At 47.3% G+C, this 26,216-nt stretch overlaps 1 protein-coding gene across 3 annotated transcripts in view; it reads right to left on the bottom strand.

Moving 5' to 3' along the window:
* The window catches only part of LOC115080207 (oocyte zinc finger protein XlCOF6-like), a 51,851-nt gene that overhangs the window by 5,069 nt on the left and 20,566 nt on the right, over window positions 1-26,216 (bottom strand). The window lies entirely within an intron of this gene.

The following is a 26,216-nucleotide window of genomic DNA, read 5'->3' as shown; positions in this document are numbered from 1 at the left end:
ACTAGATAAACGACGCTTGACCGACGTGCCGCAAATGCGCAGTAGAGAGCAGCTCTACTGCGCATGTGCAGGCGAGCACGTCGGTCTTAGGCAGCGTCAAAAAAAACCAAAAAACATGGCGGCAGTGGTGGTAGCAGCGGCAGCGGGCAGCGTGCGGGCGGTAGCCGAGGCGGTAGCGGGCGGGCCAGCGGCGGCGGTAAAAGCGGGGCGGCGGCGGAACGGCAGCCGGGGGCGGGCGGCCGGCGGTAGCGGGGGAGCGGAGGCGGTAAGCGGCGGTGGTTAGCGGGCGGCAGGGGCGGCGGTAGCGGCCGGCGGTGGTGGGGGCGGCGGCGGTAGCGGCAGCGGGCAGCGGCAGCGGGCCGCGGCAAGCGGTAGCGGCAGCGGCCATGCGAGGGAGGGAGGAGAGAGAGAGAGGGAGGGAGGGACGGACTAAGTGGGAGGGACGAAGAGAGGAGAGTGGGGGGAGTGACTGAGTGAGGAGGGAGGATTGAGTGAGGGGGAGGGAGTGAGGGGGAGGGACTGAGTGAGGGGAGTGAGCGGGACTGGAGGGAGAGGGAGGGAGGGAGTGGGACCTGAGGGGAGGAGTGGATGAGGACTGAGGGAGAGGGAGGGAGGGAGTGGGACTGAGGGAGAGTGAGTGGGACTGAGTGTGAGTGAGAGGGAGAGAGGGGGAGGGAGTGAGTGAGACTGAGTGGGAGGGAGGGACTGAGTGAGAGGAGAGGGAGGCTGGGGAGGAGTGGGTGAGTGGGTGGGAGGGAGGTAGGGGAGAGAGAATGAGGGAGGTAGGGGAGAGAGAATGAGGGGGAGGTGAGAGACAGAGGGATGTAGCCCGTTTTAACGGGCTTAACGGCTTGTCATATATAATAGAGCCTGGTGCTGCTTGTAGACAGGCACAGGTGGGCAACACAGCACATGAACAGAGGGGAACAGACCTCGTCTGACCTCATCCTGCTGATTTTGTGCCTCTCATCCTCACCTCCAGTCTCTGCACTGATTCCCTTCACTCTGATTGCAGTCACTCACCAAAAACTCTGCCATGCCCTGCTGGAGACCTGGGATTCATTCAGGACCCGGGTCCCTGTACCTCAGATCTGTCAGCTTAAAGTAACTGAACTCTAATGACTTACAGCTCGATACAGTAAAGTGGGGCCGCGGTTACCCCGCTCCTAACCCGCTTTCTACTCACTTTCCAGCCGCGTTAGCCCTTCCTGCGATACATTATCCCCTTTAACCCATCCTTACCGCCTCTTTAAATCCCCGGGTAACCCCTTCCGCACGCGGCATGTATATCAGATGTAAACGATCGAATTAGCTATTCCCTCCCATACAGTAACGCGCGCCCCGACTACTGCTATTTTACCCTGCCTTTTTCCCCCTCGTTTAACCTGCTAACTTACCGCCTACCCTTACCCCTGCGTTAGAGGCAGGGGTAATGGTAGACGGCAAACTTTCCCCCAAAAGGAAACCTCTAAAAACCTAAAATCCCCACCTCCCCTCCTCCCGAAGCGACTCGACATTACTTTCTGTTGTTTTCTTACCTTTTGTTGCTTTTCAGCCCCTTCCCTTCTCTGCCGCCCTCCGGAGGGGGCAGCCAGCGGCGAAAGCGGCTCGCAGCGGTCCACCCCACGCAGGTCCCGGTTCTCCTGGCTCGGCAACAGCAACAGCAGTACAACAGCTAGGGCTCCATCTACCCCAATCCTTCCTTTCTTCCTGGCTCGGCCAAATTGTGAAGCGGCTTGCGGCGTTCCTTTCCCCCCCCGCACGCAGGTCCCAGTTCTCCTGGCTCGGCGTGAGCCCACTGTTCTGTGCCCTCTCCGGCACGAGCGGCGCGAAGCGTTCTTTCGTTGGCCGTCACGCGCACCCATCTATGTGCTTTCATTGGCCGGAGTGCCCGTCGATTTGGGCGCTCCGGCCAATGAAAGCACATAGACGGGCGCGCGTGACGCACGCCGTGACGTCACGCGCGCCCATCTATGTGCTTTCATTGGCCGGAGCGCCCAAATCGACGGGCGCTCCGGCCAACGAAAGAACGCTTCGCTCCGCTCGTGCCGGAGAGGGCACAGAACAGTGGGCTCTCACCTCACGTCGAGCCAGGAGAACCGGGACCTGCGTGGGGGGGGAAGGAACGCCGCAAGCCGCCTCACAATTTGGCCGAGCCAGGAAGGAAGGAAGGATTGGGGTGGATGGAGCCCTAGCTGTTGTACTGCTGTTGCCGAGCCAGGAGAACCGGGACCTGCGCGGGGGGGACCGCTGCGAGCCGCTTTCGCCGCCGGCTGCCCCCTCCGGAGGGCGGCAGAGAAGGGAAGGGGCTGAAAACCAACAAAAGGTAAGTTGACACATGTCGAGCCGCTTCGGGAGGAGGGGATTTTCGATTTTTAGGTTTTCCTGGGTTAAAGTTGGGATCCACTTCCTGGTGCCTGTCATTTCAAATGTCATTTGAAATGACAGGTACCAGCGCACCCAGGATACTGTATAGGCGCTGTATTAAGCGCCTATACAGTAAAATGGGTTGCGTGGGCCTAACGCTTCGCCTAACGCTTTGCAGACGCGGCTTGCATTTGCAAGCAATTTAAATAGAGTATCGAGCGGTATGTGATCAGAACAGTGCGTGGGGCAAACGAGGGTGCGCCCGGCACTGCCGCACTCTTTCTAACGCGGCCTTACTGTATCGACCCGTTAGTAATGAATATTTAACTGAGAGCCAGCATTAAAATTCACCTTCTATGTGGAACGTTTGAAATTCTCATAAGCCAAAGACTGAGTGTCAATTCCCATAGAATGACCAAACTAAAAAAGTGAATAAAGATTCAATCACAAATCCTACACAATTTACTGCAGTTTTTAGCGACCATCACAATAGGCTCTACCAGTCAATAGACCTTCATCTGCCTTATATTTATTGTTGAAATAATTTTTATTAATGTTACACATCTAAAGTACAAACATAAGAAATAACTTAGAATTACACGCATCAGGCAAATATTGCTAAACCATACGAAATGATGTACAATTCAAAAATAAACAAAAAAAAAAAAATTAAATAGGTAATATCAGAACCTTATATCTATAGGAGACAAAAAGAGTAGCATTCAATGTACCAAATATAATTATAAAGAAGCAATATAGTCATCCAATGGCTTCCACACTTGAGACCATTTACCTAAACGACCGGAGTTCCTTGCCATGGCTTTTTCATATTTAGAAAATAAACAGACAGTATTCCACCATAATGATTCTGATAAAAACTCACTATGCTTCCAATTCAACATAATATTATGCGGAGCTTAAGAGTGCTCAGAGGCAGCACATGCATGATTTGTCCCCATCGAGTAAAGCTCGGGTTGAGCAGGTCAGGGAGGCGTTGAATACCCACCTACATCAAAGGGCCTCCAAGTCTCTTCGCTACTATAAATACCAATTGTATAAGCAAGGGAATAGGCCTAGCAAAATGATGGCGCACTTGATACGGCCTCGAAATCAGAAGACAATTATTGTTAGGCTTAAGGCTCGTGGGGGGCATTATGTGACTTCTCAGGAGGAGATTGAGAGTAGGTTTCTGGAATACTACAAGGAACTCTATGGGCAAAAAGGTCAAAATGTCGAAACCACAGCTCAGTTTTTTCAGAATATACAGTGGCCCCGTCTGTCCTCCGCACAACAGCATTTGTTAAACCAATCCATTACAGACCAGGAAGTGTATTCGGTAATTCAAGGTTTGAAATTGGGGAAGGCCGCAGGACCAGATGGGCTGGGGGAGGAGTATTATAAGATGCTTACATTCCACTTTTTGACTCCGCTGTCCAAATTTTTTAATGAAGTGGTAAACACTCAGGTTCTGCCGGCGGGGATGACTCAGTCGGTCACTGTGGTTTTGCCCAAAAAAGGCAAAGACTTTGCTGAAGTGGGCTCGTATCGGCCCATTTCCCTGCTCAATGCAGACATAAAGATTTTGGCAGCAGTGCTCGCGGCACGGCTGAATCCCATCTTGCCCAAGTTGATAGGAGAGGATCAGACTGGATTTGTTAAGGGGCGCCAGGGCGTCCGTAATGTACGTCGTCTTATCGCAGCCCTGAGTTATCACCCTACGGAGGAGGCTATGGTTCTGAGTCTCGATGCTGAAAAGGCGTTTGACTCAGTGTCATGGCAATATCTGTTTTGGATGTTGGGTCAATATGGTTTCGACGGGGCCTTTGTTGCGTGGCTCCGGGCTTTATACAGTTCGCCTAGTGCCCGGCTTTTACTAAATGGGGTCCTTACCGAGCCTATTGGGTTAAAATGTGGGGTGAGGCAGGGATGCCCATTGTCCCCTCTTCTTTTTGTTCTAGCAGTTGAACCCTTAGCGCTACGGTTACGGGAGGAGAGGGGTTTTTGGGGGCTCAGTGTGGGTGGTCACCCGGTTAAGACGGCTTTATTTGCCGATGATATACTGCTGTTTGTTGGGCGACCACGCCACAGTGTGCCGGTAATTATTACAATTTTTGACCAATTTAGGGATATCGCGGGGCTCAAAATCAATTATTCCAAATCTGAAGCATTAGCCCTGACACCGGGGCTTCAAAGTGGGTGGCAGACCCCATTCCCTTTTACGTGGGCACCGGGGAAACTGCGGTATTTGGGGGTGTGGGTCCCGCGGGACCTGCGACTTCTGTATGATTTAAACATTGCGGAACGAATAAATGCCATTTTAATGCAGTTAATGGCATGGACCCTCCTCCCACTGAGTTTCTTCGGAAGGTGTGCACTGATTAAAATGATCTTGGTTCCTAAACTCTTATACCTGCTCCACATGCTCCCCTGTTGGATGATGGTGCGGGATGTGCGGCGGTTACATGGGGTTTTTATGGAAGGGAAAACGTGCGAGGATAAAATATACGGTTCTGCAACAGACTCGGGAGGCGGGGGGTATGGTGTGCCTGACTTTCGGCTTTACAATGCTGCTTGTTAGCTGAGGTTTGTGGGGGAATGGCTTACGGGGAAGTATTGTTATTGTGAAGAAGGTTTGCTGTCCAGTATGTCTGCTCCCTGGTTGCCTCTTTCCCTCATTCAGGTGGATGCGAAGAAACTGCAAGCTTTGCAATACCCGAGATATCTGCTGTCTCCATGTATTAAGGCCTGGCGCTGGTTGCGTCAATTGACTGGGTTGAAAGGTCTTTCCTCGCTCTTGACCCCGCTTCTGGGCAACCTGGATTTTCGCCCCGGGCGGGATTGCCGTGGCATTTTTCAGTACTGGGCCTCCAGGGGTGCGGAATACTTATATCACTTGTTTGATGCAGGCACTCATGAGCTCTTGGACTTCCAAACTTTGACCAGAACACATCACCTGTCTCCTAAACATTATTTTGGGTATCTACAGGCGCGCCATTACATTCAGACTTTTCGTTGGTCCCAGGACGACGTGGCTGCAGAATCCCTTTTTGCCACTACAGTATCGGACGCTATTAGTGTGACTAATTCGATTAAGTGCTGGAAACGCTTGTGCATGGATTATAAACGGCTGGATCACCTAACTGTCTTGGCTTCCCGATGGTCATCTGTCTTACACGACCCAGTGACTTCTGAGCAAATGAAACATTGGTTTCAGACCCTGCATAACCAAAATCCGGACCTGGGGCTGCGGGAGTTACAGTATCGTATACTGCATTTGTCCTATTACGACGATGTCAAGAGGTTCCAGATGGGGCTAACTGATACCCCACTCTGTATCAAATGTGGGGGGGAGGAGGGGGGCTTGATCCACAGGCTCCTCCTCTGCCCTACGGTTGCTCCCTTTTGGGCCCGGGTGCTGCAGACTATTTTTCAATGCACTGGACTTCCCGCCCGCTGCGAGGGGCGGGCACTGACTACCCACCCATTGTATGCTGTGAATCCTTGCCCACTTGGCAAAGCTAGGTTTGCAAGGCTGGCGATATTGTTGGCGTGCAGGACTATACTTTCGGTATGGGTGGAACCACAGGGTAAGCCTACTGAAGAGGCCTGGTTTGCCAGGATGACTTTTGAGCTGCAGATGGAGCGTTTGGATTGCATCTCGGGGCACCGTACACGGGACCAGACATATGAAGACTGTTGGCAGGCCTTCTTTCAAGGACTCCCCGGAGGGGCACAAGCTAACTTGCTTATCTCCGGCTATTCTAACGATTGGACTTAATCCATTCCATGGACCTTGGGTCGGGAAAGGGGGGGAGGGGGGGGAACGGGTGGGTGAATGTGTGTATGGGGTTGGGGATGGTGGGGTACGGGGGATAGGTGGGGGGTGTCGTGTAGGGAGCAGAGCAAGCTCTACACGGCGGGCTCTTGCTTAGGTGGGAGGGTGGGTCTAGATACTGTTGATTCGGGGTCTGTGGTGGGGGAAAAATAAGGGTAAAAGACAATATGGGTCACGGGTCAGCGGTCGGTACGTTACTGTTTGTGAAATTGGTTTCCCATGCATGGGAAAACGATGTTATGAGAGTGTTTGTTTATGCCTGTATTTTTTCCCATGTACCTCTGGGGCTGGTGGGGAGCTGTTTTGTTTTTTGTGGTCTGAACGTTGCTCTTGACTCAATAAAAAACTATTTTGAAAAAAAAAATATATATATTATATTGAGCTATAGTTAGGAGAAAATCTACTAATTTGCATTGTGAACGCCGGAGCTGTAAAGACGGGTCAGCACCCTTCAAAATTGTTAAAGGGTACGAAAGGGAGATAGTAGTCGGCAGTATACAGGCAACCGTACGCCAAACTTGACTCCAGAAAGCATGAACCAGGGGACAGTAAAAGAACAGATGGCTGAACGTAGCTTTAGGAGCCGAGCAGGACCAGCAGTCATGAGAGGAAGTTACACCAGCACGGTGTAACTTCCATGGGGTCCAAACTGCTCTGTGAATAATGAAAAATGAAGTCTGAATCAGACTGGCGGATAAGGAAATACGAATGGCTGAGGACCAAATGTATTTCCACATTGCGGACGTAACCTCTGTCCCTAAGTCGGAAGACCAAGTCAGAGTCAGAGGCCTTATACAAGAACGTTGTGAGAGACTTTTAATCAGTTTATATATTCCAGATGCTAAATGGCCTTTGGGACCTTGCAAATAATAAAATTCCAATAAAGGGGACACTTTATCCATAGTAAATTTACTTAACCTACTTGCTTGAAGCAGAGAACGCAATTGCAACCAAGCATAAAATTGGGTAGGTGGGATACCATATCTAGTTCGGAGTTGTTGGAATGTCATAAGCTTCCCAGAGACTAGTAGGGATGATAATAACCATATATTGCATTTCTGGCCAACTGAGCGTCTTCCCCCCTGCCAATAAATTATTATTTCGCCAAAGCGGAGCAAAACCTGAAGTACACCATTTAGAAGATGCATCAGGTATTTGAGAGTCAAATTCTGAAAAGGCTCTATGTAGGGATCTTAATATGGGATCATCAGCAGCATCCGATATAAGACTCATTCCCGGAAAACAAAACAGAGGGTAAGGAGCATTCCGGTGACGTTCAATTGAGACCCATCTAGGCGATTCGATAGAGAGCTGTTCAAAATCAAAAAAATTATAGCCTTGTTGCAATATATAGGCCTGGTGATAAATATAAAAATCAGGAAAGTTAACTCCCCCTTGGAGCTTGGGACACTTAAGCTTAGCGAGTGCAATGCGAGGCGTCTTATTTTTCCACAAAAATGATACTAACATTCTATCAATTTGTTTATAAAACTCCGCAGAGAAAAAAATGGGGAGCATGGACAGGGTATAAAGTATTTTTGGAGCAATAACCATTTTAATCGTGTCTAACCTGCCCCACCATGTTAAATGCAGAGGGGACCAGCGTAATATTAAATCTTGCACAGTTTGTAGGACATGGGTTTCCCCCTGACGTATCGTATCTAGAGGATTAGTAAAAAACTGTATGCCAAGGTATTTCAAACCCTTAGTTACTTTCTGAATAGAAAAATGCGTAAAATCTAATGAGGAAGCAGCATAATTTAGGGGAAGGAGCTCCGTTTTGTGTCAATTAATCTTGTATCCAGAGATAGATGAGTAGGAAGAAATGAGACAGAATAGATGAGGGAGAGAGTTCACAGGATCTTGCAGAAATAAAAGAACATCATCAGCATATGCTGACAGTTTAACTGTTTCACTACCAATACAGACTCCTGAAATTTGATCGGATTGACGAATATCAGAGAGTAATGGTTCCAAAGCCAGGTTAAACAAAAGTGGGGATAGAGGACACCCTTGACGTGTACCTCGAAACAGAGGAAAGGAAGAGGAACGTTGTTGATTAATATACAAAAAGGCAGAGGGATCTGTGTATAGGGAGCGTATCCACACTAGAAAATTGGGTCCAATGCCAAACCATTGAAGGACATGAAATAAAAAGGGCCATTCAACACGGTTGAAGGCTTTTTCCACGTCTAAGGACACTGCCACCATTGGAGATGGGTCAGAATAAGCCTCTTGTTGAATATGTAAGAGTAATCAGGTATTATTATTGATAAGGCGATGCCGTATAAAACCGGATTGGTCAGAATTGATCAATACGTTCATTATACGGGACAGCCGAATAGCTAGAATTTTTGTGAAAATTTTGTAATCCATATTTAATAGTGAGATAGGTCTATAATTAGCGGTACAGGTATCATCTCTGCCTGGCTTTGGAATGACAACAATACATGCCTGTGAAAAGGAAGGAGACATACCCTTAGAAGAAAGAAATGAAGAAAAGTAGGCATGTAATCTAGGAACAAGTAAAGTTTGAAAAGCGGAATAAAAATTGGAGGTAAATCCGTCAGGTCCAGGGGCTTTATTCGGCGCCAGTGAAGCAATAGCTAGCTCAATTTCTTTCAGGGTGATGGGTTCGTCCAGTTGTATCAGTTGTTCCGGGGAAAGAACAGGATGATCAATCGATGAGAGAAAGTCTGTAAAAGACGCAGTCGTCGGGGAGATTTCTGATTGATATAAAGTCGAGTAAAACTTCCGAAACTCTTGCAGGATAGTAGCCTCATCAGTTAAAGGATCATTGGTAGAAGACATGATGGTAACGATGCGTTTTTTGTCTGATTTTTTCGCCAAGTAAGAAGCCAATAAATGGCTAAACGTACTCTGGAACTGAGAAGTAGGTTGTATTGATATCTGGCTTTGATTAAGTTCGCTAGGGAGACTGGAGACGGGCGATGATAGTGTTCCTTCTCGAAGTCGGCAACCTGACGTTGAAGAAGAGACAATTCCTCTTTGCGTGTCTTGTTACGACAAGCCGTGTAGCTAAGAATCTCCCCACGTATGGTAACCTTAAACGCTTCCCATAAGGAAGAAGAAGAAATATCATCGGTGTCATTAAAGTGGAAATATTCGGTAATTTTTTGTTCAATTAGCGGTTTAAAATCAGATTCTTCAAGTAGAGTCGCATTGAAACGCCACTGCTGTTGAGCCATGATGGGTTGCAGCAAGGAACAAGAAATAGTAACTGCTGCATGATCAGAGATTAATATGGGATATATATGTGCAGAGATGATTCGAGAAATCAAGGAGTTAGAGGTCAAGAAAAAATCGATGCGGGAATATGATGAATGCGGTGAAGAATAAAAAGTGTAGTCTTTTTCAGTTGGATTGAGTAAGCGCCAGGGATCAGAAAAACCATAGGTATCATTAAGATATCAAAGCGTTTTAGTAGATTTAGAGATATTGAGACGTGCTGATGACTTCTTATCTAACAATGGGTCCAATACTTGATTAAATCTCTGCCTTATATTTAATCAGTGGTCGCAGTGACAATGCTAACTTTTTATATTTTGATCTAAAAATGCAAATAAGACACATCTACTTATCTCTTTTCTTCTTAAATATCACAAAAAAATCCAGACACAGGCTGTGTTTCAAAGCGGATTCTGCATCGGGGGAAATCACACAGGAAATTTCATAAGCAGTGATCCACGTCCTCATTCCTCCTTACATTCCGATACATTGGCTCTGCCGGCATTTTAAACTCTCGGTGCCAATTTTTAACTTATTGCAAATAGAGGAAGTTACAAAGAGACCACTGCTTAAATATAAGGCAGATGAAGGTCTACAGACTGGCAGAGCCTATTGTGATGGTCGCTAAAAACCACTTGCGGCCCCCATATGACCCATATGGCCCATATATATGACTGGCCAACTTTTTAAAAGTACGCAGAAGACCCTTTGGACTTTTTTATTAACACTGATATTCTGTGACCTTAAGCATTAGTACAAGAAGGATACTAATCCCCTTGATGCGCCACTGGGTGGCGCATCAAGGGTCTCCAGCGCCCGGGGGCTAATGCATTTGTGTGCCTCTCCAGCCCCCCCCCCCCCTTAATCCTTCTTGTACTAATGCTTAAGGTCACAGAATATCAGTGGCATCTCTAGACAGAAGAAATTTTTGGGGGGGAGCCAAAATGATATTTCTTCATCACACCCACCTCTATAGCATGGATCCTGCTTTAAAATTGGTTACAAAAAAAAAAAGTGTAATAAAAAAGTCCAAAGGGTCTTCTGCGTACTTTTAAAAAGCTGGCCAGTTTCACACTATAAAATTATTTGATAGCCCCATTCGTCTAATTCTATACGGCTATGAGAGTGAAGTCTGGAATATATAGGAAGGGACAGAATGTCAATATAAATCCTGCACCTCCAGTTCTGTAACTCTGTGCATCCACTGAAATTCCCCCAAACAATGGAGCTTGGATGTTTCCCTTACAGCTCATCATAGTAAAGGATATTTTCAAATTCTGGTGTCACCTCAGAGTAACAGCAGCACAAACACCTTCCACTGCCAGACACATTGTGAACTAACACAAAACCCCACAAAAAAAGACACTCAAAATCTATACTGCAATCCCATCGTAACATAACAGTAATAACACCAAGGACTCAAACAACAATAACCCTACCTGTGAAAAAGCAAGGGTAAATATTACACTGGGTCCTAGAATACCAATACACTACCTACTGTGGAAACAAAGCAAACCCGATTGCTATAGATCCCTATACAGATACTACATGCTAGCAGAATCTGTCATCATGGTCACACACACAGAGCAGAGACAGACCCTCACCAAATACAGAACACAAAATAAAGTAGCACAAATTAGACAAAAACTGAAATGGAAACCCCAAGAAGCCAGACTCTGTGTATTAACAATAGAAAGATAGAACCACCATTCCTCATAAAATAAATAAAATCAAGAAAAATAAAGCATCATTTATAATAGTAAAACCATAATAAAAGAATATTTTAAAACTACTGAAAAATAGAATTTCTATTAATTAAAATCATATACATTTTTTTACAATTTCCCAAACACCAATAAAATATTTCAAAACAGCACATTTATCAAATAACACCCAATAATTAAAACTAATAAGGATTTTTAAAAGCCCCTGTTGTCCGTACATGGGAGCTCTTGATTTCCAGTCACCCTGATATTGTCGAGGATTAGGAGGTTATCCTCTCTCTCTCACACATACTCACATGTCCATTCTCTCTCACACATACATACACAGTCATGCTCTTATACCCACCATAACCTCTCGCTCTCACAGACACTGACACACTCTCAGGCTGTAAGACACTCTCTCCCCCTCCACACACACACAAACTCTTACTCCCCTGGATTTTCTCATACACACTCATGCTCTCACACTCACTGGCTCCCTCACATACACACAAACACACACACACCCAGGCAAGCTCCCAATCATTCTCACACACAAACACTGACCCCCAGATAGGCTCCCATTCATTTTCACACCACTTCCTCCCCATCCCCCAGGCAGGCACCCATGCATTTACACACATACACATGCACACACTAAAGGCAGACCCCCCTCTCTTTCTTTTGCCAGCAACCTCGGAGCCTCTCTCATTCCTCTGCTGCCACTGTCACTGCTGCCACATGGCTATTGGGGAGGTGCCGATTGCTGCTACTGACACTGAAGCCCATTCTGCTGCCTCCTCTGTGCAGGCCCCGTGGGTTTCCACTTCCTCCATGTTGATCTCGTACATTGTGAGATCCGCATAGAGAACGTGCTACTCTTGCACATTCCCAAAGATTACATGTGCCAATCAGTAAAGAGTAATTTTTTTTTTTTTTTACCTTTACTGTCTGATCTTAGATTTATAATCGGGTGATCACAGGCTTTTTTTTTCCACAGTTCTTTTTTATCTTTTTCCACCTTCCCTTTCTTATTTTTTTGTCAATTCCTTTTATATTGTCTTATTTCTATTTCTTTTCTCCCCATCTTCTTCCCTCAAACACACAGTCAGGTTCTCATTCTCACATGCTTTCTCTCTCTCTCTCACACACACACAGGCTCTCACTGTCACATGCTCTCTCTCATACAATCATTCACACACAGTGTCTCTCACTGGCACATGCTGTCTGAGTCTCACAAACACAGGCTCTCTCTCACTCCCACATGCTGTCTTACTCAAGCACAGGCTGTCTGACTCACACACACAGGTTCTCTCTCACTCCCACATGCTGTCTTACTCAAGCACAGGCTGTCTGACTCACACACACAGGCTCTCTCTCACTCCCACATGCTGTCTTACTTAAGCACAGGCTGTCTGACTCACACACACAGGCTCTCGCTCACTCCCACATGCTGCCTTGCTCAAGCACAGGCTTTCACTGTCACATGCTCTCTTTCATACAATCATTCATTAGGGATGTGAATCGTGTCCTCGATCGTCTTAACGATCGATTTCGGCTGGGAGGGGGAGGGAATCGTATTGTTGCCGTTTGGGGGGGTAAAATATCGTGAAAAATCGTTAAAAATCGTTAAAAATCGAAAAATCGAAAAACCGGCACATTAAAACCCCCTAAAACCCACCCCCGACCCTTTAAATTAAATCCCCCACCCTCCCGAACCCCCCCCCAAATAACTTAAATAACCTGCGGGTCCAGCGGCGGTCCGGAACGGCAGCGGTCCGGAACGGGCTCCTGCTCTGAATCTTGTCGTCTTCAGCCGGCGCCATTTTCCAAAATGGCGCCGAAAAATGGCGGCGGCCATAGACGAAAAAGATTGGACGGCAGGAGGTCCTTCCGGACCCCCGCTGGACTTTTGGCAAGTCTCGTGGGGGTCAGGAGGCCCCCCACAAGCTGGCCAAAAGTTCCTGGAGGTCCAGCGGGGGTCAGGGAGCGATTTCCCGCCGCGAATCGTTTTCGTACGGAAAATGGCGCCGGCAGGAGATCGACTGCAGGAGGTCGTTCAGCGAGGCGCCGGAACCCTCGCTGAACGACCTCCTGCAGTCGATCTCCTGCCGGCGCCATTTTCCGTACGAAAACGATTCGCGGCGGGAAATCGCTCCCTGACCCCCGCTGGACCTCCAGGAACTTTTGGCCAGCTTGTGGGGGGCCTCCTGACCCCCACGAGACTTGCCAAAAGTCCAGCGGGGGTCCGGAAGGACCTCCTGCCGTCCAATCTTTTTCGTCTATGGCCGCCGCCATTTTTCGGCGCCATTTTGGAAAATGGCGCCGGCTGAAGACGACAAGATTCAGAGCAGGAGCCCGTTCCGGACCGCTGCCGTTCCGGACCGCCGCTGGACCCGCAGGTTATTTAAGTTATTTGGGGGGGGGGTTCGGGAGGGTGGGGGATTTAATTTAAAGGGTCGGGGGTGGGTTTTAGGGGGTTTTAGTGTGCCGGCTCACGATTCTAACGATTTATAACGATAAATCGTTAGAATCTGTATTGTATTGTGTTCCATAACGGTTTAAGACGATATTAAAATTATCGGACGATAATTTTAATCGTCCTAAAACGATTCACATCCCTATCATTCATACACACAGTCTCTCACTGGCACATGCTGTCTGACTCACACACACAGGCTCTCTCTCATTCCCACATGCTGCCTTGCTCAAGCACAGGCTCTCACTGTCACATGCTCTCTCTCTCATACAATCATTCATACACAGAGTCTCTCACTGTCACATGCACTCTCTTATACAATCATTCATACACACAGCCTCTCACTGGCACATGCTGTCTGACTCACATACACAGGCTCTCTCTCACTCCCACATGCTGTCTTGCTCAAGCATAGGCTCTCACTGTCACATGCTCTCTCTCTCTCATACAATCATTCACACACACAGTCTCTCACTGGCACATGCTGTCTGACTCACATAAACAGGCTCTCTCACTCCCACATGCTGTCTTGCTCAAACATAGGCTCTCACTGTCACATGCTCTCTCTCTCATACAATCATTCACACACACAGTCTCTCACTGGCACATGCTCTCTCGCAATCATTCATACACACAGTCTCTCACTGGCACATAAGAACATAAGAAATTGCCATGCTGGGTCAGACCAAGGGTCCATCAAGCCCAGCATCCTGTTTCCAACAGAGGCCAAAACCAGGCCACAAGAACCTGGCAATTACCCATGCTGTCTGACTCACACACACAGGCTCTCTCTCACTCCCAAATGCTGTCTTGCTCAAGCACAAGCTCTCACTGTCACATGCTCCCTCTCATACAATCATTCATACACACAGTCTCTCACTGGCACATGTTGTCTCTCACACACACAGGCTCTCACTGTCACATGCTGTCTCTCTCACACACACAGGCTCTCTCTCACTTCCACAAGCTGTCTTGCTCAAGCACAGGCTCTCACTGTCACATGCTCTCTCTCTCATACAATCATTTACTATATAGAATATATAGTAAATCATTTACTCATACAATCTCATACAATCATTTACTATATAGATTTTCTCTAGAAATCACATGATCTTTGGCAGTCTATTATCTTTGGCAGTCTATCATTAAAACCCAGCCTCTAGCCTATATTAGGCACCGCTCATGTTAATTATGTTATTACCCCCATATATCTTAATCCAAGTTAATTCGACCTGTTCATTGTAAGACATTTACTTGTCATTGTTGTTATTGTTTAAAATGTAAACCGAATTGATCAATAATTTTGTTATTGGAAAGTCGGTATAGAAAAATGCTAAATAAATAAATAAATAAATTTACAAACACAGTCTCTCACTGGCACAAGCTGTCTGAGTCTCACACACACAGGCTGTCACTCCTACATGTTGTCTTGCTCAAGCACAGGCTGTCACATGATGTCTCTCATACAATTATTCACACACACAGGCTCTCACTGGCACATGCTGTCTCTCTCACACACACCGAGGCTCTCACATGCTGTCTCTGCAAACATTCAGGTCTTCACTCCCATACACAGTCTCTCAACTCATCTCATACACGCACACATACACACTCTACAGGCCCTCAGCCTCTCTCTCACCTCTGGACCTCCTATTCATGGGTCGCCGCAGGATGGGCTCTGCAGCGGCCCTGATCTTCTTGGGCCGCTTCGACTTGGGATTCGCAGCGGCCCGTAAGCGCTGCTCCTCTTCTGCATGCGGCTGATGCTCCTCCTCCTTCCTGCCCGCGCGGCTCCGGCAACATTTTCTTCCAGGATCGCACGGGCAGGAAGGAGGATGAGCACCTGCAGGCTTGAACGTGACCTTTTTCCTCGGGCCGTGGTGACGTGAGCTCCACCACGGCCCTGCCGATCTGCCTGCTGTGTGTCGCTGTTCAGCCGCCAGTGGGATGAGGTTCACCGGCGGCCGCATGAGCCTCCTTGCACCCGGGGGCATTGGCTCCCCTCGGGATACCACTGCTCGTGGCGCCCCCTAATATTTTGCGCCCTAGGTCCAGGCCTAGTGCTTCCACCAGCCCTGCCAGCACTCCTTCTCGACGAAGAGAGGCCGCCACTACCACCATAACCTTGGTGAAAGTGCGCGGCGCCGTGGCAAGACCCAATGGGAGTGCTCGAAACTGGAAATGTTGGCCCAGGATCTCGAACCGGAAGTACCGCTGATGGTCGAGGCGAATCGGAACGTGCAAGTAGGCCTCCGCCAGGTCGAGCGATGCCAGGAATTCTCTTGAGCAAACCGCTGTTATTATCGCCCTCAGGGTTTCCATATGAAAATGGGGAACCTTGAGAGCCCGGTTTACACGCTTGAGATCCAAAATTGGACGAAAAGAGCCTTCCGTTTTGGGGATGACGAAGTAGATGGAATATTGGCCGGATCCTTGTTCCTCCACCGGGACTGGGACTATGGCCCCCAGTTCCCGCAGTCTGTTCAGGGTCTGATCGACCGCAGGCCTCTTCCGACTTCCGCAGGGGGAGATGAAATGGAGGTCCGGCAGATCTTGAGCAAATTTCTCAGCCAGATGAGCCACCTGGCCGAGACAGCGGCTTGTACTCTCAGAAGATCGTAAAGGGCATCCGCCTCATATGTAATTGCACCTTCTAGCGATCCGCCTGCTCTGCCTCTGCAGACGGGAGGTCCTGGGTGCTGAGTAATTTGCTGAACCCACCTGAGGCTTGCCCACTGCATGAGACTGCTGCAGATTGTCGCCCGCACACCGAGGGACAAAACTTCAAAGGTGCGCTTTAGATAAAATTCCAATTTACGGTCCTGAATGTCCTTCAAAGCCGTAGCCCCCACCACCGGGATGGTGGTGTGCTTGGTAACTGCCGAGACGGAGGAAGGCATCTTAAGCATATTCAAGCAGTCCTCAGGAAGAGGGTGGAGCTTGTCCTTAGCCCTGCCCACTTGGAGTCCCGCCTCCGGGGGCTCCCATTCCCGGAGCAGCATCAGCTTGTGCATGGGATGGAACGGAAATGTACGCGGGGGAGCCCTAAGCCCCGCCAGGACTGGGTCCGCGTTAGGAGGCATCGTGGCTGTGACTGTGTCCTCAGGGGGCAGCTTGAATCCCAGTACCTGCAATATGAAGGGAATGAGCGGTTCCAGTTCCTCCCTTTGAAATATGTGGAGCACCCGTGGATCGTCCCCCCTCCAGGGGGGGGGTGGGAAGCAGAGGATCAGCATCCGGATCCGGATCAGGAACCAGCAGCGGCTGCGGGGGATCCAGAGGTGGCAGGACCCCCGGGACCACCCTAACTCTAATGGAGCCCTGCCCTTCCGGCTCCTTAGGGGGTTGCGGAGGAGAAACCCGGGGGTTCTTAGGCAGGGGAGGGGGGTCCTCCTCCTCCTGCATAAGGAGCACAAACTCTGTGGAAAAATGTGTCTTTGGCTTTCCGGGGGGCTTAAATCCGGTGGAAAAGGCAAAGAATCGGGCTCACCTTCCTCCTGCAGCCCAGTTTCTGCATCAGATTTTTCTTCCAAAACGCCCGCTGTTCCTGCATTTTTTCGGGTCGGGAACGGCCTGGCCACGCGGCGTGCAGCTCGTCCCCGGGTCGCAGTAGTCGGGGGTGCCGAGGAGGGGCACTCCCCACCCAGCAGACGCCCGGAGCAGGCTCCCCACAGGCACTGCAGATGCTGGAACGCGGCATCAGCGTCTGACAAAAAAAGTGCTGCGAGGAGAACAAACCAGCTGAGCTGTGCGAGCTGAGCCAGCCGGTCAGCGGAGGCAGAGACTGAATGCTGCCGGAGCTGCCGGAGCTGTCCACGCTTCTTAAAAGAAGTAAGAAAGGGCTTAACTTAAAAATCTTTCCCCTTTTCTTTAAACACAGCAGTGCAGGGGAAAGTTTATCTCTCACCGGCCCTATGTGGACAGCGAGCCAAGGGGGATTGACTGGACCACCAGTATCACCCCAGAAGGTCACCGGGAATGGAAGCCTAGGCTGAAGATTTCAAGAGGCAAAGCTCCCCTAGGCCCCTAGCAGAGCGAGGAGGCAGGACTGTCTCCCAGAACAAAAACACAGAATCTTTCAAAAGTAAAGGAAAATTAGTTTCTTACCTTATAATTTTCGTTCCTGTAGTACCACGGATCAGTCCAGGACACCTGGGTTGTGACTCCGCACCAGTAGATGGAGACAGAGCAAGACCTGTCGGACTCAGCCATATATGGCAATGTGCCTGCCACAGCCCCTCAGTCTTACGTAATGTCAAAGTAGAAAAGGACAAGTAAACTAACTAGATAACCTATCCTCAACGGGGAGCAATTCAAAAACCCCAACTGGAACAGAATTCCCCAACCGGAGGAGCGAAACAAAATAACCAAATTAGGTAAACAAACCAACGAGCGGACTCTCCGTTACTTCAGAGCAGCAAACACGGGCGGGATCCTGGACTGATCCGTGGTACTACAGGAACGAAAATTATCAGGTAAGAAACTAATTTTCCTTTCCCTGTACGTACCCGGATCAGTCCAGGACACCTGGGATGTACCAGAGCCAACTTACCGAGGGTGGGAAGCAGAGAGTCCCGCTCGGAGAACCCTCTCTCCAAAACCCCCGGAATTAGCAGCCTGAACATCCAACCGGTAATGTCTAGTAAAGGTATGCAAGACTTCCAAGTAGCCGCCCTGCAAATCTCTTGAGGCGACACCTGAGAAGATTCCGCCCACGAAGCAGCATGCGATCATGTCGAGTGAGCCCAGAGACCCACGGAAACAGGCTTTCCCCGCACTACATACGCTGAGCCAATGGCCTCCTTAAGCCAACAGGCGATCGTAGTCCGGGAAGTCGCACCACCTCTCTTCGGACCGGAGAACAGAACAAAGAGGTGATCTGTCACCCTGAAAGGGTTAGTGACCTCCAGGTAGCGGAGGAGGACCCTCCGCACATCCAGCTTCCGTAATTCCTTCACTTTCGGCTCCGACGGCTCCCCAACCGTAAAAGCGGGGAGCTCGATCGACTGATTCAAATGAAACGCCAACACGACTTTTGGCAAAAAGGAGGGGACCGTCCGTAAGGAGACCCCTAAATCCGAGATCCGCAAGAACGGCTCCCTACAAGAGAGCGCCTGCAACTCAGAAACTCGCCGTGCCGAGGCAATCGCGACAAGGAAAACTGTCTTCAACGTAAGGTCCTTGAGAGTTGACCGCTTTATTGGTTCAAAAGGAGACGAGCACAAGGTGGAGAGGACCCAATTGAGATTCCAGGATGGACAAGGATGACGCAATGGAGGACGGAGATGCTTAGCCCCCCTAAGAAAGCGCGAGATGTCCGGGTGTAGTGCCATTGATACCCCCTGCACCTTGCCACGCAGACAACCAAGCGCCGCCACCTGGACCCGAAGGGTACTACACGAGAGACCTTTGGCAAGACCAGCCTGAAGAAAGGTTAGGATATCGGAGACGGAGGCCGAGGTAGGATCCACACTGCGCTCCGCACACCATTCCTCAAAAACTACCCAGACTCGAACATAAGCCAAGGACGTAGACTGCTTCCTGGACCGCAACAACATGGTTACCACCGCATCCGAATAACCTTTTTTCTTCAAACGCTGCCTCTCAAAAGCCATGCCGTGAGACAAAAGTGATCCGCATCCTCCAAACAGACGGGACCTTGACGGAGGAGCCCCGCGAACCCTTGAAGCCGAAGGGGAGAATCCACCGATAACTGAATGAGATCCGCGAACCACGGGCGCCACGGCCACTCCGGTGCCACCATGACCACATTGGACGGGTGCAACTCTATGCGCCGAAGTATCTTGCCTATCATCGGCCAAGGAGGAAACACATACAGCAACACGTCCGCCGGCCAGGGCAGAACCAACGCGTCGACGCCCTCGGCCCCTCTCTCTCGACGTCGGCTGTAAAATCGAGGAGCCTTTGTGTTTTGCCACGTGGCCATCAGGTCCATGTGTGGCGTCCCCCACTTTTCGCAAATGAGGTGAAAAGCGTCCTCCGCCAATTCCCATTCTCCGGGATCCAGGTGATGACAGCTGAGGAAGTCCGCCTGAACATTGTCGACTCCGGCGATGTGAGACGCCGCAATGTTGCTGAGATGTTGCTCTGCCCAGCCCATCAAGAGCTGCGCCTCCTCCGCTACCAGTGGACTTCTTGTCCCACCCTGAAAATTTATGTACGGGGGTCCAGGGAGGAGGGGGGAGACAAGATGGCCACCACCCACTAGACAGGCGAGAACGCCGAAGAAGGGGCTGTCTATTTTCTTTACACATATTACCTGCCAATGCCCCATACGAAGAGAAAAGGGAGGCTGAGGGGGGTGAATGACAGCTTACCCCCTCAGGAGTCCACTCAGCCCCAAATCGACGGTTTTTTCGCCGGAGCGATAGCCTCAACGCCGGTGAGAACGGTCGCTGGGGGAGAGACGCAGGAGCAAGCGTCCTCCCCCCTGACCCCTAACATCTCTCTGAGCCCCGGTTTGCCGAAGCGGCCCACGCCTGCAATTGATATCGTGACGGAGCCTTGCAGAACAGCCGAAGGAGAAACTTCACAGGTGAAGAACCCGGGTGAAGTGAGTACTTCGTTGCGAGAGGGAGAGTTTGCCGGAGCAGGAGGGGAGACAGCGCTCCCGGGAGGAGCTTCAGTGGAGGCTGCTTCAAGCTCGATGGATCCAAAACAACTGGGAGAGATCATCCCCACTCTACAAGGTACTGTGTGGCGTGAGCAAGGCAACATGGAGGAGGGAGGAAATCGTTTGAGGGCATTGTCAGCTGGGATTGGGATTAATCCTGCAACAAATACACTAGATGGGATTTGGACTGCCTTAAAATCTATAGAACAATCTATAGTATATATATAGTATATATAGTAGCAACTCCCTGCTACTAGGTATACCCGCCAACACTATCAAACCACTACAGATGGTTCAGAATTCAGCGGCTAGAATTCTAACTAGCACGAACAAAAAAGATCACATCACCCCAATCCTTCGGAACTTACATTGGCTTCCGATTAAACAAAGGATACTCTATAAGGTACTCACTATCATCCACAAAGCGACAAACAAACTAGCTCCCATCACATTAAGCACTCAACTCCAAACACACACTTCTTCCAGACCAATCAGAAGCGCATACAGAGGAACACTACATGCTCCGCAAATAAAATCATCATTGAGCAAACGAGCGCTATCTTCAGCAGGCCCACACCAGTGGAACATACTTCCCCCAGATCTTAGACTAGAACCCAGTCACCAAGAATTCAAAAAAAGACTGAAGACTTTTCTCTTCCAACAAGCTTTCCCAGACGCTTAATTTACAGAGACGGATAGACTTCCTAATTACTAGGTATCCTTTATTTATGGACACTGTACTAAGTAACTGGACACTGTACTAAGTAACTGGACAACTATCTTTGAGTTCAAAAATTCACTTTATTTCTTATATATATTTAGCATTGTTAATATTTATTTCTACTTTAAACAGTTATACTGCTTATAGTAAATAATATAATTCTTTATTTATTACCAGTTAAACTATTATTTTTTTTTATTTTTCACTATGTTTAATTGTCATCCATTTATACTGTTCCATATGTTCTACGGTTCCATGTAAAGCTCCACTCTCTGTTGAGCAGTTCTTTGTTTTATGTAAACCGGAGTGATTTGTAGTCCCTACAAGAACTTCGGTATATAAAAATTAAAAATAAATAAATAAATAAATAAATAAACAATCTATTAAATCCCTTTCTCAAATAACATTGGATACTAGAGAACAAACAATAACAAATAATAAGTTAATAACGACCTTTAACACAAAGATGGATGGATTTGAAAAAAGAGTGGACTTAATAGAGAAAGTTCAACAAAAATTAATAATATCTGAAAAAACAACGGGTAAAAGACTTGAGGGAATTGAGAATTCATTGAGAGCCCATAATTTGAGGGTATTGAATTTCCCGGTACAACAGTTTACTTCCCCCTTGGATATGTTCAAGATTTATATCCATAAAGTCAAGAGGCTGCCAATGAAGAGTGGGTGACTCGCCAGAATGATGGCTACTGCCTGGAGTCAATACCCTTATTAAATAAACATACACAGGCTTACTGTGACTCCAACATCGCTCTAAGCTTCAACAGCAAGAGGAAATGTGGAAAAAAGGATTCACACTCACAAAGAGGGGAGTAGCTGGCTTGTTACGGCGGTTACTACCCCAAATCAAATAAGCCTGATACTTCACTTTCAATGCATATACAGCAAAGTTCTCTGATTCAACGGCAGGGGAGAAGAAAAAACTGATACTTCACACATCCAGCAGAGCTCTCTGCTTCAACGGCAGGGGAGAAGAAAAGAGGGTTCGCATTCACAAAGCGGGGAGTAGCTGGCTTGTTACGGCGGTTACTACCCCAAACCAAATGTGCCTGATACTTCACTTTCGATGCACATCCAGCATGGCTCTCTGCTTCAACGGCATGGGAGAAGACTTATATGTCACGCATATCCAGCATAGCTCCCTGCTTCAACGGCAGGGGAGAAGAAAAACAACCAATAAGGGCTAATAACATAGTCTGGGTAAAACAAATAAGCATGGGTGCAGCTTGCTTATTGCGGCGGCTACTACCCCTAACGAATCAAGCTAGATATTTCACTTGGATGCAGCTCCATCACTGCTCTCTGCATTGGAGGTGGGGGTGGAAGGGAAGTGGAACCAAGGGCTAGGAGAGACAGATAAGTATGAGAGAAAATATGTGTGAAGCTTGCTGGGCAGACTGGATGGGCCGTTTGGTCTTCTTCTGCCGTCATTTCTATGTTTCTATATGTTTCTATATATGAATCGGGTTTTGAAGATCCCAGAAGCTGCAACACCAGTGATTGTAAAGGCCTATTACCTACAGCAAAAGGACTTAAGACCAGAGCAAGCCACAGTTGGACCCCAAGTGGAGAATTTGGATTTAACAAATTTCTTGGAAACCTCTCTGGATTCAGAGATTAATATAAGGAAGCCTATGCTTATTTCATTTGCTTTTCTTTCCAAGAGAAATTCTATTTTAAAAATGTTTCTTAGAAATAGACAGGCATCCTTTTTTGGGCATCCTATTTGGATGTATCCTGACGTTATAAAAGCAACCCAGATGAGAAGAAAGGAATTTCTTTCTATGAGACCCGAGGTTGTCCAGCTAGGTGCTAGCTTTATATTAAAATATCCAGCAAAATGTTGCATAAGATATAGAAATTTACAATATGTGTATACAGAACCAGACCAGCTCAGAGCCTTCTTACGTGCACCCCCGTAAGAAGCCCCTGTTGCCCCCTCAGCAGAGTAATAAGGCTATAGCACTAGTGGGCAGGGTCTTTTCTTTATAAAATTGATTTTTCCTAATGTGATGCTCTTTTTTGCCTCCCCCCCCCCTTGTTCTTATAATTTAGTTGTTGGATACATTGAAGATAAATGTATTGATTATATTTTCTTTTCTTCTTACATAAGAACATAATAAAATGCCATACTGGGTCAGACCAAGGGTCCATCAAGCCCAGCATCCTGTTTCCAACAGTGGCCAATCCAGGCCATAAGAACCTGGCAAGTACCCAAAAACTAAGTCTATTCCATGTAACCATTGCTAATGGCAGTGGCTATTCTCTAAGTGAACTTAATAGCAGGTAATGGACTTCTCCTCCAAGAACTTATCCAATCCTTTTTTAAACACAGCTATACTAACTGCACGAACCACATTCTCTGGCAACAAATTCCAGAGTTTAATTGTGCGTTGAGTAAAAAAGAACTTTCTCCGATTAGTTTTAAATGTGCCCCATGCTAACTTCATGGAGTGTCCCCTAGTCTTTCTACTATCCGAAAGAGTAAATAACCGATTCACATCTACCCGTTCTAGACCTCTCATGATTTTAAACACCTCTATCATATCCCCCCCCTCAGTCGTCTCTTCTCCAAGCTGAAAAGTCCTAACCTCTTTAGTCTTTCCTCATAGGGGAGTTGTTCCATTCCCCTTATCATTTTGGTAGCCCTTCTCTGTACCTTCTCCATCGCAATTATATCTTTTTTGAGATGCGGCGACCAGAATTGTACACAGTATTCAAGGTGCGGTCTCACCATGGAGCGATACAGAGGCATTATGACATTTTCCGTTTTATTCATCATTCCTTTTCTAATAATTCCCAACATTCTGTTTGCTTTTTTGACTGCCGCAGCACACTGAACCGACGATTTCAATGTGTTATCCACTATGACACCTAGATCTCTTTCTTGGGTTGTAGCACCTAATATGGAACCCAACATCGTGTAATTATAGCATGGGTTATTTTTCCCTATATGCATCACCTTGCACTTATCCACATTAAATTTCATCTGCCATTTGGATGCCCAATTTTCCAGTCTCACAAGGTCTTCCTGCAATTTATCACAATCTGCTTGTGATTTAACTACTCTGAACAATTTTGTGTCATCTGCAAATTTGATTATCTCACTCGTCGTATTTCTTTCCAGATCATTTATAAATATATTGAACAGTAAGGGTCCCAATACAGATCCCTGAGGCACTCCACTGTCCACTCCCTTCCACTGAGAAAATTGCCCATTTAATCCTACTGTTTCCTGTCTTTTAGCCAGTTTGCAATCCACGAAAGGACATTTTTACTTTTCCTAGAAGCCTCTCATGAGGAACTTTGTCAAACACCTTCTGAAAATCCAAGTATACTATATCTACCGGTTCACCTTTATCCACATGTTTATTAACTCCTTCAAAAAAGTGAAGCAGATTTGTGAGGCAAGACTTGCCCTGGGTAAAGCCATGCTGACTTTGTTCCATTAAACCATGTCTTTCTATATGTTCTGTGATTTTGATGTTTAGAACACTTTCCACTATTTTTCCTGGCACTGAAGTCAGGCTAACCGGTCTGTAGTTTCCCGGATCGCCCCTGGAGCCCTTTTTAAATATTGGGGTTACATTTGCTATCCTCCAGTCTTCAGGTACAATGGATGATTTTAATGATAAGTTACAAATTTTTACTAATAGGTCTGAAATTTCATTTTTTAGTTCCTTCAGAACTCTGGGGTGTATACCATCCGGTCCAGGTGATTTACTACTCTTCAGTTTGTCAATCAGGCCTACCACATCTTCTAGGTTCACCGTGATTTGATTCAGTCCATCTGAATCATTACCCATGAAAACCTTCTCCATTACGGGTACCTCCCCAACATCCTCTTCAGTAAACACCGAAGCAAAGAAATCATTTAATCTTTCCGCGATGGCCTTATCTTCTCTAAGTGCCCCTTTAACCCCTCGATCATCTAACGGTCCAACTGACTCCCTCACAGGCTTTCTGCTTCGGATATATTTTAAAAAGTTTTTACTGTGAGTTTTTGCCTCTACAGCCAACTTCTTTTCAAATTCTCTCTTAGCCTGTCTTATCAATGTCTTACATTTAACTTGCCGTTTATGCATTATCCTATTTTCTTCTGTTGGATCCTTCTTCCAATTTTTGAATGAAGATCTTTTGGCTAAAATAGCTTCTTTCACCTCCCCTTTTAACCATGCCGGTAATCGTTTTGCCTTCTTTCCACCTTTCTTAATGTGTGGAATACATCTGGACTGTGCTTCTAGAATGGTATTTTTTAACAATGACCACGCCTCTTGGACATTTTTTACTTTTGTAGCTGCTCCTTTCAGTTTTTTTCTAACAATTTTTCTCATTTTATCAAAGTTTCCCTTTTGAAAGTTTAGCACAAGAGCCTTGGATTTGCACACTGTTCCTTTTCCAGTCATTAAATCAAATTTGATCATATTATGATCACTATTGCCAAGCGGCCCCACCACCGTTACCTCTCTCACCAAGTCCTGTGCTCCACTGAGAATTAGATCTAAAATTGCTCCCTCTCTCGTCGGTTCCTGAACCAATTGCTCCATAAAGCTATCATTTATTCCATCCAGGAACGTTATCTCTCTAGTGTGACCCGATGATACATTTACCCAGTCTATATTGGGGTAATTGAAGTCTCCCATTATTACTGCACTACCAATTTGGTTAGCTTCCCTAATTTCTCTTAGCATTTCACTGTCCATCTCACTATCTTGACCAGGTGGACGGTAGTATACCCCTATCACTGTAGTCTTCCCTGATACACAAGGGATTTCTACCCATAAAGATTCAATTTTGTATTTAGTCTCATGCAGGATGTTTATCCTGTTGGACTCTATGCCATCCCGGACATAAAGCGCCACACCTCCTCCCGACTGCTCCTCTCTGTCATTGCGATATAATTTGTACCCCGGTATAGCACTGTCCCATTGGTTATCCTCTTTCCACCATGTCTCTGAGATGCCAATTAAGTCTATGTCATCATTTACTGCTATACATTCTAATTCTCCCATCTTACTTCTTAGACTTCTGGCATTAGCATACAAACATTTCAAAGTTTGTTTTTTGTTTGTATTTTTATTCTGCTTTTTAATTGATAGGGATAAGTTAGAATTTTTTAGCTCAGGTGAGTTTTTAGTTACAGGCACTTGGACTACTTTTCTAATTATTGGAACCTCACTGTCGGGATGCCCTAATTCTAATGCATCATT

This window comes from Rhinatrema bivittatum, chromosome 19, assembly GCF_901001135.1.
Source record: "Rhinatrema bivittatum chromosome 19, aRhiBiv1.1, whole genome shotgun sequence".
NCBI classification, from domain to species: domain Eukaryota; kingdom Metazoa; phylum Chordata; class Amphibia; order Gymnophiona; family Rhinatrematidae; genus Rhinatrema; species Rhinatrema bivittatum.
Note: the sequence above shows the minus strand (reverse complement) of the source record. Positions and strands in the feature narration are given on the sequence as shown.